At 39.8% G+C, this 15597-nt stretch overlaps 2 non-coding genes across 2 annotated transcripts; one reads left to right on the top strand and one right to left on the bottom strand.

Annotated features, from left to right (window-relative positions):
• The first annotated feature begins 12587 nt into the window (after window positions 1-12587).
• trnae-cuc (transfer RNA glutamic acid (anticodon CUC)) lies at window positions 12588-12659 on the top strand. The gene has a single exon. It is a non-coding gene; the product is annotated as a tRNA-Glu (tRNA).
• A 59-nt stretch (window positions 12660-12718) lies between these two features.
• On the bottom strand, window positions 12719-12807 carry trnay-gua (transfer RNA tyrosine (anticodon GUA)). Its single transcript is given in 2 exon segments — window positions 12719-12754; window positions 12771-12807. It is a non-coding gene; the product is annotated as a tRNA-Tyr (tRNA).
• Window positions 12808-15597: the final 2790 nt, after the last annotated feature.

The raw sequence follows: 15597 nt of genomic DNA, 5'->3' as shown, positions 1-15597 counted from the left end.
GCCTTCAGCTGTCATTCTGGTAAACAAATCATTCATTTATTTACTAAAACCAATCAATAGATTTTACAAGGTTGTGTTTACTGTAAAGAATGTTAGTATGAATCTGATTTGATAAGAAGCACTTATGATCTTCATGCTCTCCATTTCACAGCCGCTCGATGCTGATGAGCCGAACAACGCCTGCCGCGATGTCCAGTGCATGTCTGCAGACTCCTCCCTCTCCCAGTCTGGGGTATTCTACAGTGCTGCAGCTGAGATACAAACACACAAACACCCTTCTTTACAAGTTCTAATGTTTACTTTTGTTTCTCTATTTCTAGCCAGTGGACATTAGAAGAGACATAGCTGGAATGATAAGGGGTCCAGAGAGTCGGCTCTACTACTTTGACACCGCAGAGACATGCTGCTTGACTCTCGAGGTAATCACAGTCTTTATTACTCTGGTGAAGGGAATGGACATTTTTAAATTGACATGGTTTTTAGCATTTTGTTGAAATGTGGTTCTTGAACTTCATCTAATTGTCATTTGCAGGGATTCCCTTATTATACCAGCTATGAGGGGAGATTCACTGGCATTCAGGTAAGGGACTATTCATTGTGGCATTGTAAAATTATGGTAATTGCGGTGACTAATTTTGTTTGTGTGTTTTAAGGTTGTTGAGCCAACTGTTCAGCTGCTGCCTATTGAAGAAGACCAAGACTCTTCACCTGTTTTTCTGGTAACCAGAGCTTTAAGGAAAGCTATAGAATATTAGTATGAAGCTGCTATGATCAGAAGCATTCACGATCTTCCTGCTTTTCTTTACACAGCCACTCGATGCTGGTGAGCTGATCAGCGCCCACCGAAACATACAGTTCCTCTCTTCAGACCCCTCCATCTCCCAGTTTAAGGTATTCTACAGTGCAGCAACTGAGATACAAACACACAAACACCCTTCTTTACAAGTTCTGATGTCTAGTTTTGTTTCTCTATTTCCAGTCAGTGGACATGAAGTCCTACTTCTTGGGGATGATAAGGGGCCCACAGAGTCGTCTGTGTTGGTTTAAAACCACCACGACACACTGCTTGACTCACCTGGTAATCACAGACTTGATTATTCTGAGGAAGAGAATTGACCTTGATGATTATTAGATGCTCACATTTGTGAAATAGATCTTGAGTTCCATCTATTTGTCATTTGCAGGGATTCCCTTATCACACCACCATAGAGGATTGTTTCTCTGGCATACAGGTAAGGGATTATTCGTTGTGGCATTAGGAAACTTTTGCTAATTGCAGTGACTAATTGTGTTCACTTTAAATTGTTCTTTTAAGTCTGAATCTGGGAGGGTTACAGAGTTCATCTCCTGTAACCGAGTGGAGACATCGTTCATCGTGCCACATTATAACACGGTAAATTTATTGCACTGTCATGAAGTGTATATTGTAGTTAGTAACTTTTGGAATTTTGTCAGATGTACTTTTATTTGTCTGCAGTAACAATATATTTTTTTTATTCAGCACAAAACCGTTAAAACGGTAACCTGCGATTACCTGTATGTGGCTGGAGATGGGCAGCTGTACACCTCCACCTGGGAGTATGACCAGAACGACTCTGAGGTAATTCCGAGCTTCAGATCTGATGTGTATCTACATATGTTGCTATTCCCCTGATTCGGATCCTGTAAAATTTACTGTGTGAGTTTTAATGATTTAATGATTCGGATTGCAGGAGAATGAGGAGGAGGTGGAGATGGAGGTGCCCTTTATTTGGTACGATCCTATTCACTGTTTATTGATGTAATAGTGTATTGTATGTTTAACACACACTAAGCATTTACATCTCTTCTTCCTTAGCTGCCATCTCTTAGAAAGAGGGGTGACTGACTTCGGCCTGAAGGTGCCCGCTGTCCGTGAGGCGTTCGCTGTGAGTAAAACCTTTCTTCAGCTGCTGTTATTGCGCAGATAAAGTCCACTCTGCTTTAACGTATATCGTGTGCTGTCTTATATTCAGACTTTGCTTGCCAGCATCCACATCCAGGACTTCTTGTTCGTGGTGGGAAAAAGGATTGTTATGCGACTGGCAGCAGCTAACAACCAGGTGACTTTAGAATGATGAAAGACTGTTTGATTTTTGTGATGAACATCCTTTCAGTTACTCAGTCATAGCCAAAGTGAGTTACAGAGATTTTCTTGTTTGTTTGAACAGGATGTAGTTGGTGTGCAGTTGGCATACGAGGCCCTGATTCGATTCCTGAGGACGCCTTCATATCAGGATTCGATTAAAGCAGAGCTCTCCGGGCCCGATGTAAGCTAATAAACGCCTGTGTGAAATGACAGATGTTTAAACAGAAAAGATTTTGATAATATAGAAAACTGAACGTCAATATGTGAAGCTAATTTCTTTTTGTACCTTTACTCCTCTGTGCAGGTCTACCACTACAACTTCCTGGATATTTTTTATGAGCTGATTCTCTTCGGCTTCTTTAAAAATGGCTCAACACCTCAGCTAGTAAGTGTCTCATCAGGAGATTTAAGTTTCAGAACATGGTCTATTTTACCTCATTTTGTTTTCCCTTATTTTTTAATCCTGATAAAACATGGCATTAATGAAATCTGTTGTCTTTCTTTTCTAAAGTTTAAGGGAGGATTCTTGGAGCGCCTGCTTCAGCTCATCAGCATGTGGGATATAGACGTGTGGGAGCCTGCGGGAGAGCTGTACTTCAAAGTGCTTATTGTAAGTGTTCCAATATCTTCTGATGCCACGATACACAAATTCTCAGGATTGTACCTTAAACTCAGTGACACTATGTTGAATCTGTGTGTCATTTGTCAATAGGATCACCTTACACAGCTTTTTGAAGTACTGTTCACTCAGCCTCTGGAGCTCTACAGCAACCCAGCAGCCTTAGCCTCCATAGTTCAGATTCTCGTCCAGCAGAACATCCAGCAGATGATGAACATTTTGGAGAAGCTCTGAGCAATGTCTTTCCCTTTGCCCTCTTCATCTTTTCTTCCTCTGTTTCATTTCATATTTCTTCTTTTCTCTCACTTCTTTTTCCTACATTGCTCAGGCTCTCCATACGTGAGTATGAATTAATTTTATTTCTATTTTAGATTAATGTGATATTTTTAAAATCTCTTTTTTTTCCTACAGGTTGTACAGTGAACCCCAGGACTGAAGAAGGGCTTAACCCTATCTTAAGATCCCTTATCCCTTAATAATCATCCCTTATTAATCTATCCCTCTATTCCTGTCCCACTCTCCCATTCCCATAAATACCCTATAGTTCATAAATAGATAAGTAGAATTGATTGTAAATAAACTTATATCTGTATAGTGCTTATATGCTTTATTTTAATAAATTTTTATATTTGTTCCTATTTCAGTCTCATTCTGAGTATTTTTAGTCATCAGTATGTCTGTATATTTTTCCTTTAAAAAGCAACACAAAATGAATTTTTCACTTATATACAGATCCTTTTTAAAGAATTTCACAATCTTTAAATGGTTCACTAAAATGTAAAAAATAGCATTTTATATTATATAATGTATTTATGTATTATATAATATATTATTTAATCTAAAAACACAAGCATGAACACAATGGCAGAAAAGAATGGAGCTCCACATTGAAGTGATAAAACAAGATGAAGGTCTTACAATACACTATACAGTTACTGGGGTGTGGTATAAATAAAAAACATGAGGTAATTATCATTAATTGGTATTCCTAGTAATGTAAATAATAGGATAAGGCCTTCAACCTGTTCCCCACCTTTTCTACATGAGGTATCATGCTGACCAGAGAAAGGGTCAGTGTACTGCTCATGATTTTTGAGTCAGTGGTAAACACAAGTCAGTGTCATAGGAAGTCTCTTTCTGTTCCCATCCTCTCCTGTCTTCACTACAGCCATGTAAGTTAAATGCTCTCTTTCTCTCTTCCCCTCTCTCTTTCTCTCTCTCTCTCTCTAGATTTAGTTGATACCGGAGCTGCACCCTCGTTGCCGGACACCCCGACTTCCTGGCCTGCCCTTTAGATACACCTCTACTGTGTAATAATTTAAAATCTGTGTAATACTCTGTAATCTTGGCATAGAGTCTTCATCAATAAATAAAACCAGGGAGCAACAATCACTTGTGTATTATGTGGGAGAAACTCTTACTCAGATCATAAAGAGGCAATGTTTGTGACATGTAATCCTGGAAAAAGTATATGAGATGGATATTATATCATTATTATTAACCTATCCTTTTTAATAAATGTAATATTTTGTAAAATTTTATTCATGTTAAAAAACATTATTCCATGTTATTTAATTCATTCATGTTCTTATTTTCTTTTGGGTAATAAACCAGTATTTTCTTTTACCACCTGAATAGCTTGTTCTCTTTCCATAGACAATTATGTACTCTTTATCTTGTCTTAGGCCTACAGACTGCATAATGCAGATTTATCCCTGTATAACTGTCTGTTAGACACATTTCAACAGTATCCATCTGACCAATAACCACAAAGAAATAAAAAGTGACATTCTTTACTTCTGCTTCATTCTTGATTTACTATTGTTGCAGTTCCAAGCTGCTTGATAAAACAACAGAAAAAAGATGTTGAAATGAACAATTCAGAATACCTTCAGAGGACCTTGTATTATATAAAGCTGCTATAAAAGTGCATGTGCAGAAATAATCACTCCTCATGGAAAGTTTATTGAATAGAGTATTAAGAAGAAGAAGTATTATAATGTGTGTGTGTGTGTGTTGTTTCACAAAGACAGTAAGACAGTACTTAGACAGTAAAGTCTGATCCTGAGGTTGATGAGATGAATGTGTGGGACACTCGGATGGATTATCATAAAGGAGATTCACTGTGAATACCACAATTTTCACAGTTTTAGTTAAGCTGTTCTTATTAAAATGATCGTTTTTATTTATTAATCTTTAGGAATTCACTGCTTAAGAAGTGATCTATGAGCAGTAGATATAAAGAGCTGTGCAGTAACTCCAGAGGAAATGAAAGCCATTATTGAGCCAAGTGAAATTTAACAGTTTTTTATTTTTTATTTTATTAGCAGTAACAACAACAAAAAAGTCTATTTTTAAGAATTTATCTTCAGATGTTTAATATAAAAGCTGTTTCTTGGTTGACAGGTAATTTCTTTATTTTCTGCTCTCTGGTTGAGCATCGCCTGGCTTGCTTTCTACAGCTTCATCCTCAGCTTCTTCCTGAACCATGTTTTCAGCCTCATCCACTTCTAAAAAAATTAGCATTTTAAATGTGGTGTAATGTTTAGATTGTATTCATTGACACAGATAAAATGTTGCACTTCAATTCCTCATTAATTTAATATCAGCAGATCTCCAGGTACATTACTGACATCATGACATGATATTAAGATTCGATTCGATTCGATTCGATTCAACTTTATTGTCAATGCACATGTGGGTACAAGGCAACGAAATACAGTTAGCATCTAACCAGAAGTGCATTCTCGCAGTGCAAATAATTAGCATATATAATCAGTATATAAACAAATAAATAATTTGCATATATAAACAGTATATATACAGTATACAGAGGGAGGTAAATACAATGAGTGCAAATGAGCAAATGATTATAGGCGGTGCAATAAAGAAGGTATTGTATACCATGAAAATAAATCAAATTCAAATTCATATTCAAATTTTATTTGTCACATACGAAATCATACATAATACGACATGTAGTGAAATGCTTTTTACGACTGTCTTACATAAAAGAGGAAAGAATAGAAAGAAAATGTGTAAAAGAAAAAGTGTAACAGATATAAAAGTGTAAAAATATAAAAGTATAAAAACAAACACAAAAAATATATATGTATATATATATATATATATATATATATATATATATATATATATATATATATATATATATATATATATCCTGCGTGATGTAGACACCTAGGTAACGGAAACTGTCCACTCTCTCCACTGGGGTCCCGTTGATGGTGAGGGGCTGGTAATTCCTCTCCTGCTTTGTGCTAAAGTCCACTATCAGCTCCTTAGTCTTGCTGACGTTCAGGAGGAGATTGTTGACCTGGCACCAGGTTTTTAATCTCCTCTAGGTAGGCCGTCTCGTCGTTATTGGAGATCAGGCCCACCACCACAGTATCGTCCGCAAACTTCACGATGTTGGTGGAGCTGGAAGTGGCCACACAGTCAAAGGTGTACAGAGAGTACAGCAGGGGGCTCAGAACACAACCCTGGGGGGCTCCAGTGCTGAGGGTGAGTGAGAGTGAGACATGGTTGCCCACCCGTACTGCCTGAGGCCTGTCTGCCATCACGACTGCTCCTACAACTTTTTCTTTGTTTTTGTGTTTTAAATTAAGTTTCAGTACAGTAATACCGGCTAATTCTCCATCATGGAGTACGTTCGTTACAATAGAGATACTCTTATTTCTATTGGTGTACAATGTACTCACAATTCGACGTTTTTGACCCCGGATCCAAGCTGGCCGAGTGAGATCCTGAGGGAGAACAAAGGACGCGACCCAAAGCGGCGGCCCCGAGGGAAACGAGCCGGCGTCAGGAACAGGCTGAGCGCCCGTGCACACAGCACACCTCTGCCTAGCATCCTGCTCGCCAACGTCCAGTCGCTGGAGAACAAGCTTGATGACCTCAGGGCCAGGGTAAAGTTCCAGAGAGACATTCGGGACTGCAATCTCTTCTGCTTCACCGAGACATGGCTGAACCCAGCAGTGCCGGACCACGCCATCCAGCCGTTTATTTATTTAATTATTTAATATTTAAATAATTAAATATGTAAACAGTATTCAGAGAAGGAGTTATGTACAATGAATGCAATGATTTAGATGTATGCAGTGAGGAAGATATTGTTTACCATGGTAAATATTTGCATATGTGAACTGTACACAGAAAGGGTTATATACAGAAAAGGTTATATACCCTGATAATAATGTGTTCAGTCAATGTGTGAGTGATCGGGTAGAGGCAGAGTTCAGCAAAGAAACAGCTGTGGGGAAAAAGCTGTTCCTAAACCTGCTTGTCTTGGTCCGGAGGCTCCTGTAGCGCCTCCCAGAAGGCAGGAGGGCAAAGAGCCTATTGGCAGGGTGAGAGAAATCCTTTATGATTTTGAGTGCTCTCAAACGCTTCCTGTAAGTGTCCTCGATCTTAGGAAGTGGAACGCCTATGATGCGTTGGGCGGTTTTACCACCCTCTGCAGCGCTTTCCGGGCTGACACAGTGCAGTTACCATACCAGACAGTGATACAGCCAGTCAGAATGCTCTCGATGGTGCAACAGTAGAAGTTCACCAGGATGTCTGAAGAGAGATGGTTCTTCCTCAGAGCCCTCAGGAAGAAGAGGCACTGGTGAGCCTTCTTGACCAGACTGGAGCTGTTGGTAGTCCAGGAGAGATCCTCGGAGATGTGGATACCCAGGAATTTGAAGCTAGTGACACGGTCCACCACCTCTCCATTGATATGAATGGGTGCGTGTGTGTCACCTTTCTCATTCCTGAAGTCCACTATGAGCTCCTTGGTCTTTGTAGTGTTGAGCAGCAGGTTGTTGTCAGCACACCACACAGCACTCAGCACACAGCCTTGAGGTACTCCAGTGCCAAGGATGAGGGTGGAAGAGCATTGGGGATCCATCCGAACATGCTGGGGCCTGTTGGTCAAAAAGTCCAGGAGCCAGTTGCATAGTGATGCATTGATGCCCAGGTCTCCAAGTTTGGTGACTAACTTGGAAGGGATGACAGTGTTAAACGCTGAACTAAAGTCCAGGAAAAGCATTCTGGCATAGGTGTCTTTATTGTCCACGTGAGAGAGTACTGAGTGCAGCGCTGTGGATACTGTGTCCTCCGTGCTCCTGTTCTGATGGAGGTGGTCTTAAGGCAGGTGGGCACAATAGCTAGAGACAGGTTGAATAAGTCCGTAAGGACCCCCGCCAGCTCCCCAGCACGTGCTCTGAGGACACGTCCGGGGACACCATCAGGCCCTGCAGCTTTCCATGCATTGATCCTGCTTAGTACTCCACTGACATCATTAGTGGAGAGTGTGAGTGGCTGGAAGTCTGCCGGGAGCTCGATTTTGATTGCTGGCTCCAGATTATCCCTTTCAAAGCGAGCATAGAAGTTGTTTAACTCATTGAGAAAGGAGATATCAGTAGGGTGAAGGGTTGATGGGCTTATAGTTGCTAATGGCCTAAATGGAAGCGTAGCCTTCAATATCCAAGTGGGAACCACAGGTCGCCTGAGTGGCAAACATGCTCCAGTCGGTGTGTTGAAACTGGTCCTGAAGTTCAGAGAGAATATTCATACCTGCTTTGTTGACCTGGACTTTCTTCTTTCCTCCTCCTCATGTCCCTCTCCTGGGCCTTTACTTCCTTTCCTTTTCTTTGATGCTACTTTCCTCAGCAACAGTCTTGGTTTCCTCATCTACTTCAGAAACAAAATCATGATTCACAATTAAAATCTGATATAAAGCTTTGACTAAATTAATTGACACAGATAAACATCATTATTATTGATATTTATTACGTAATTAGGAAATAATATACAATGTCTTAAACACTATCACTACTGATATTTTTGATTATTAATAATATTTTCTTTTTATAAATAAATGATGGAATTTTTATGCTCATTTGTTTAGTTACTTATTTCTTTGAGTAGTTGATGTTCAGAGGGATCGTGTGCAGTTTAGTTTACAGTTAAAGAGCTGTATCGGTGTGAGTGATTGCTTTTACAAACTTCTTCTGGAAAGTTACATGATACACAATTTATTTATTTTATTTTATTTTTCAGCTTCTGTCTGCAGCACCTTCAAGCATTTATCTTATGAACATTGTCCATGTCGGTTTTGTGGTATCCTGAACTAAATATTATTATCGCAATGGAAAATGCTTCCTGGATTGACCACTAGGTGTCACTGTGTGATTACTGCTGTTAATATGCTCTCACTAGTTACTGAGAGAGTTGAGTTTTTGGGCTGAAAATGAAGAAAATCTAATCGGTTGTATGCCAGGTTCATTTTTGTTCATTTACTTACTCATTTTCTGGCTTCTCGTCATTTCAGCGGTTTTCATAAAGATATTAATATAATTAACATTAAACTAGCATCCAGAGTCTGCTTGTCATACATTGCTGAGAGAAACATGGGGATCATGAGTGTCTGAGAAATTACAAGCTTCTTACAGATTTCTTTTTTTAATGTTAAAGTCAGCCCTGTTCTGTTGTTTATGTCCATAATAGGTAAACATTTCTGTGTCAGAGTTTCATACAGTTAGAGGATGAACTGATTTACATGAGAGCATTGTGTATAACATGCCCCATACAGGAAGTATTTATATTTATACATTTTTTATACTGTGTAGTAATTATACTTTGTTTATCAGGGAGAAAGAGTTACTGAAGGAGAAGAGGCGAAAAAGACTTAGTTACTTTTCCCCGAACAAAAGGTACAAACCTTTGCATAGTAAACTTTCATATTTAAGCAATGCAAATGTTTTAAAGTCTTTGTAATTGCCTAATGTTTCTAAGCTCTAATTATTACTCATGTATTGTTTAATGCTTTGAAGAAAAGCAGACTTTTACCAGAAGCTCTTTTAGAAAAGCTGGGGAACAATAGTCTGTTTCGGGTGGGGAAGAAAGGAAAAAAATGGGGAAGAAGGGGAAAGAGAGAAAAAGAGAAAAAAAGAGAAGAAAATGTGCGTTTTTACAAACAAATCAGAAAAAATTCAAGTCCCCCTTCCATCCACACTGATCCGGCTCGAATCCCACCTCAGACAAGGATTAAATATTGCATTCTGTTTAGAAATGGCAACTGTTAGTCTACAGAAACAGTCCTGCTTTCAAAATGAGTCAAGTTCTAAGTCCGGTGTAGTTAGTTGACTTCAATTATTTAATTATCTGCAAAATATGACCTACTGTTAGAAATATTGTCTGACACACACCATAACAATATACATAAGTGATGATTTATTATAAAATACTAACAAAGTATAGAAATCTATAAACGAAAAACTACCAATATTTATATTATTAAGTATAGATTTAATAATATAAATAAAAAAAAAGTTAAGGATATTCGGCTTTGGGTGAAATTTCAGGATGCACCTAAAATGCACTATAACCTTTACAGGTGAACTTAATTTGACCTTCTCTACACTTTTGAATGCACATGTCCAACTGTTCAGTGTTTCAGTACTTTTTGCATAACTTGCTGTTTTCTAACAAGATGCTTAATGGCAAAATTCACAACTGGTGTTTGATCCATGAATCGACCAATACATTTTCTGGTTCAATTAGAATTGGTATTTAAACAGTCCTCTTCATCATGCTGTTCACATTTTGACATCATGAGACACCAAGACCATACCTAACAATTGATCAACAGTACCTCACCATTGCGAGGCTTCAGACAGGATGTTCTCAGAGGGAAGTGGCCACTGAGCTTAGAGTGTCACAGAGTGTCATCAGCAGGTTGCGAAAGAGATACAGAGAGACTGGAAGAGTCACAGAAAGGCATAGAAGTGGACGTCCTTTGGCCACATCCCGCGTTGATGACCGCTTCATTGTGAACAGTGCCCTGCGGTACCGGATGATGAATGCCACTCAACTCCAGGCACATTTAAGGGAGATGAGAGGCACCCAAGTGTCATGTCAGACCATTCAAAACCGTTTACATCAGCGTGGTCTGCGTGCTAGATGACCTGCAAAGGGTACCTGACCACACCACCAGGCACAGGCGTCGGGCCAGGGAGCATTTACGCTGGATGAGGGACCAGTGGACCTCAGTGCTGTTCTCTGATGAAAGTCAATTCACGTTGAGCAGAAATGATGGCTGCCAACGATGTTGGAGACGTCAAGGAGAGCGCTATGCATCAGCCACTGTTGTGGTGGTGTTACAGTCTGGGCAGGTGTGTCTACTCAATACAGAACTGCCCTACATCTTGTGAATGGTACAGTGACAAGCCAATACTACCTGAATAACATCATTAATCCAGTTATTGTGCCCCTGCATGAACAACACAGGCCTAATTTCTTCATCATGGACGACAATCCTCCGGCTCAACGAGGTCGCATCATTAGGGAACAGCTGCTGGAGGCTGGAAGCTGGGGTACCTCAAATGGAGTGGCCTGCACTTTCTCCAGACCTTCCAGAAATCTAACAGCAGCAGACATTCCCCTATTTACATCAACGGGTCTGAAGTAGAGCGTGGCTCCATCACAGTGTGGCATGGCAGCTCCATGATGTGTGAAAAGAAATCATTGCAAAGGGTTGTGAAAACCGCCCAACGCATCATCGGCACCCAACTACCTGCCATTGGGTCTCTTCACCACAGTAGATGTCTGCGCAGAGCACACAAAATAATCAAAGACTCCTCCCACCCGAGTCACAAACTGTTCAACCTTCCATCCAGGAGGAGATACAGGTCCATCCTCACCAGAACCAGTAGGTTTAGGGCCAGCTTTTTTCCTTCAACCATAAAACTACTGAACTCTACACTACACCGCTAGGACACTCATGTCTTTCTACACTTACCACTTTACAGTTCTGCTCCACTCTGTACATTCTGTTAATATAATATTTTTCTCTGTTAAACATTCTGTTGTACATTCTGTTATAATATAAGTTTTTCTCAGTGTGTAATATAATTAATGTACATATTGTCCATTTCACCTAGTATTATCTATTTGTCTCTATTTATATGAATTTACATATACTATATTTATACATACTATATAATATATGTATATTATCTGTTACTGTTGTACATACATTGTACATAATGTACACATTTTTAGCACAATTATAATTACACCTGTCACTTTATCTACTGTAAATACTACTTGCACATACTTCTCTATGCACACTCTGACATAGCCTTATTTATCGATGTACATATTTACATATTTATCTGCACTTGTTCATTGGCAGAATTTCTATTATTTGCACTTCTGGTAGATGCTAAACAGCATTTCATTGCTATGTACCTGCACTCTGCAATGACAATGAAGTTGAATCTATCTATCTATCTATCTATCTATCTATCTATCTATCTATCTATCTAATGCACAGGGTTTCACTTTGTCAACCAGGCGCCTCAAAAGCGATGGGCCAAAACGGGCAGATGTGAACGTTTGTGTGCATCGCTGCATGTCAAAGCTTTTCCGTAGGACAGAAATACCTGTTCTCGTCTAGACCTGATCGGTTAGCAGTACACCCCGCATGGCTCGCCAGCTCATCACAGGGCACTGCGCAAACACATTCACGCCCTCGCTCATACCTAATAGCGATTTGTTTCAGCCTATCCACCTACTGGCGTGTCTTTTGCAGGTGAGAGGAAACCGGAGAACACCGAGTGTACACGCACGGGGACTCCGGACAGACTGCAAACTGGTGACCCTGCAGCTGAGAGGTGGGACCTCTTTTAAGTCTTTTGAGACAGTCTGTGCAGACATTCTGTTGACCTTAAAGCGAATTTGTTTAAACTGCTGTTTCCTCAGGTGTAACTCATCCGGAATTGCCGTAAATTGCCACTAGAGGCCAATCCTGGGTGCTGCGCACAGCCGCACGAGGCCCACCCGCCTGTCCGTGTCTCCCTGGTGGTCTAGTGGCTAGGATTCGGCGCTCTCACCGCCGCGGCCCGGGTTCGATTCCCGGTCAGGGAAGCGAACTGTTTTTTCGTTTTCACTGAAACGGCGCGCTTCCCGGCGGCTGGTAAAAGCTGTCCTTCGAGCCGGATTTGAACCAGCGACCTAAGGATGTCCATTTATAAGCACCTACAGTCCTCCGCTCTACCAGCTGAGCTATCGAAGGGCGGGTGCAGGGACACCTTTGGGCAGCAACCTGGCAAACAGGACGCCTGGCGATTTTGTCTGTTACGAGCCACGTAGTGCAGCGGAACAGAAACAGTGGAACAGAATTAGCGTAGCTGCTGTTCATAATATTAGCAGCACTAGATGATAGACACAGTCAAGTGGCTTTTACAAGGGCTTTTGCTCACAGAAAATACAGTTGTGTTCAAAATAATAACAGTCCAACATCACTAACCAGATCAATCACTGGTTTTGCTTAAAATTATATTTCTTCATGGCAAATATTTTACTAGTAGGTGTAGTAGAGTAATAGAAAACCAACAGACCCAACAGTAATGACATGCATGTTGCTTATTCTGTGTAATTGAATCATTAATTGAAAAGGGTGTGTTCAATATAATAGCAGTGTGGAGTTCAATTAGAGAGGTAAATTAGTCTGTGAAAAAAACTGGTGTCCAACATGTGTCCCTTATTTAAACCAGTGCCACATGTTGGATTGCTGTTTTTGTTTTTTCAACATGGCATTGTATGTAACATGATATGTGGTAAAATGGTTCATTTTCCTGAGCCTAAGTGTTAGTATACTAAGAGTTAGCACTAAACCACAAGTTGAAGTGTTTGCCTCAAAAAGTATCATCCATTTTTTTGCATTAATGCTACCAATCCCATTTCTGACAATACTGATACTGAACTCTGAGTATCAGCCACTAGCTGATCCAGTACAGACATCCTCACAGCAACAGTCACTACCTTCTGTAGCTGTTATGCCAAAACTGCAGCTCTTGAGGGGTGTTCCCGGTCTGCAGTGGTCAGCATCTATCAAAAGTGGTCCAAGGAAGGAACAGTGGTGAAATGGCGACAAGCCATGGGCGGCCAAGGCTCATTGATGCACGTGGGGAGTGAAGACTGGCCCATGTGATCCAATCCAACAGACGAGCTACTGTTGCTCAAATTGCTGAAGAAATTAATGTTGGTTCTGACAGAAAGGTGTCAGAGTGCACAGTGCATGATGGGTCAGGGCTGTTTTAACAGCAAAAGGGGGACCAACACAATATTAGGCAAGTGGTCATAATGTTATGCCTGGTTGGTGTATGTTAGTATAAAAACATCACTTACTTCTGGACCACTGTCTCAAATTCTTCTAAAAGAGCTTCTGGTAAAAGTCTGCTTCTCTTCAAAGCATTAAACAATACATGAGTAATAATTAGAGCTTAGAAACATTAGGCAATTACAAAGACTTTAAAACATTTGCATTGCTTAAATATGAAAGTTTACTATGCAAAGGTTTGTACCTTTTGTTCGGGGAAAAGTAACTGTCTTTTTAGCCTCTTCTCCTTCAGTAGCTCTTTCTCCCTGATAAACAAAGTATAATTACTACACAGTATAAAAAATGTATAAATATAAATGCTTCCTGTATGGGGCATGTTATACACAATGCTCTCATGTAAATCAGTTCATCCTCTAACTGTATGAAACTCTGACACAGAAATGTTTACCTATTATGGACATAAACAACAGAACAGGGCTGACTTTAACATTAAAAAAAGAAATCTGTAAGAAGCTTGTAATTTCTCAGACACTCATGATCCCAATGTTTCTCTCAGCAATGTATGACAAGCAGACTCTGGATGCTAGTTTAATGTTAATTATATTAATGTCTTTATGAAAACCGCTGAAATGACGAGCAGCCAGAAAATGAGTAAGTAAATGAACAAAAATGAACCTGGCATACAACCGATTAGATTTTCTTCATTTTCAGCCCAAAAACTCAACTCTCTCAGTAACTAGTGAGAGCATATTAACAGCAGTAATCACACAGTGACACCTAGTGGTCAATCCAGGAAGCATTTTCCATTGCGATAATAATATTTAGTTCAGGATACCACAAAACCGACATGGACAATGTTCATAAGATAAAAGCTTGAAGGTGCTGCAGACAGAAGCTGAAAAATAAAATAAAATAAATAAATTGTGTATCATGTAACTTTCCAGAAGAAGTTTGTAAAAGCAATCACTCACACCGATACAGCTCTTTAACTGTAAACTAAACTGCACACGATCCCTCTGAACATCAACTACTCAAAGAAATAAGTAACTAAACAAATGAGCATAAAAATTCCATCATTTATTTATAAAAAGAAAATATTATTAATAATCAAAAATATCAGTAGTGATAGTGTTTAAGACATTGTATATTATTTCCTAATTACGTAATAAATATCAATAATAATGATGTTTATCTGTGTCAATTAATTTAGTCAAAACTTTATATCAGATTTTAATTGTGAATCATGATTTTGTTTCTGAAGTAGATGAGGAAACCAAGACTGTTGCTGAGGAAAGTAGCATCAAAGAAAAGGAAAGGAAGTAAAGGCCCAGGAGAGGGACATGAGGAGGAGGAAAGAAGAAAGTCCAGGTCAACAAAGCAGGTATGAATATTCTCTCTGAACTTCAGGACCAGTTTCAACACACCGACTGGAGCATGTTTGCCACTCAGGCGACCTGTGGTTCCCACTTGGATATTGAAGGCTACACTTCCTCTGTACTGGATTACATTAACACCACGACAGACAGGGTCACCACCCAGAAAAAGATCACCATGTACCCAAATCAGAAGCCTTGGATTAACAAAGAGGTTTGCCTCTTACTGAAGGCCCACAACACCGCCTTTAGATTTGGTGATACACAGGCCTACAGTACAGCCAGGGCCAATTTGAGGCGGGGCATTGAGATGGCCAAGTACTACTACAAGCTGAGTATTGAAGAACACTTCTCCAACTCCAATCCCCAG

Source organism: Hemibagrus wyckioides, linkage group LG07, assembly GCF_019097595.1.
Source record: "Hemibagrus wyckioides isolate EC202008001 linkage group LG07, SWU_Hwy_1.0, whole genome shotgun sequence".
Taxonomy (NCBI): Eukaryota; Metazoa; Chordata; class Actinopteri; order Siluriformes; family Bagridae; genus Hemibagrus; species Hemibagrus wyckioides.
The sequence above is the reverse complement of the archived record's forward strand: the minus strand, read 5'-3'. Positions and strand labels throughout refer to the sequence as shown.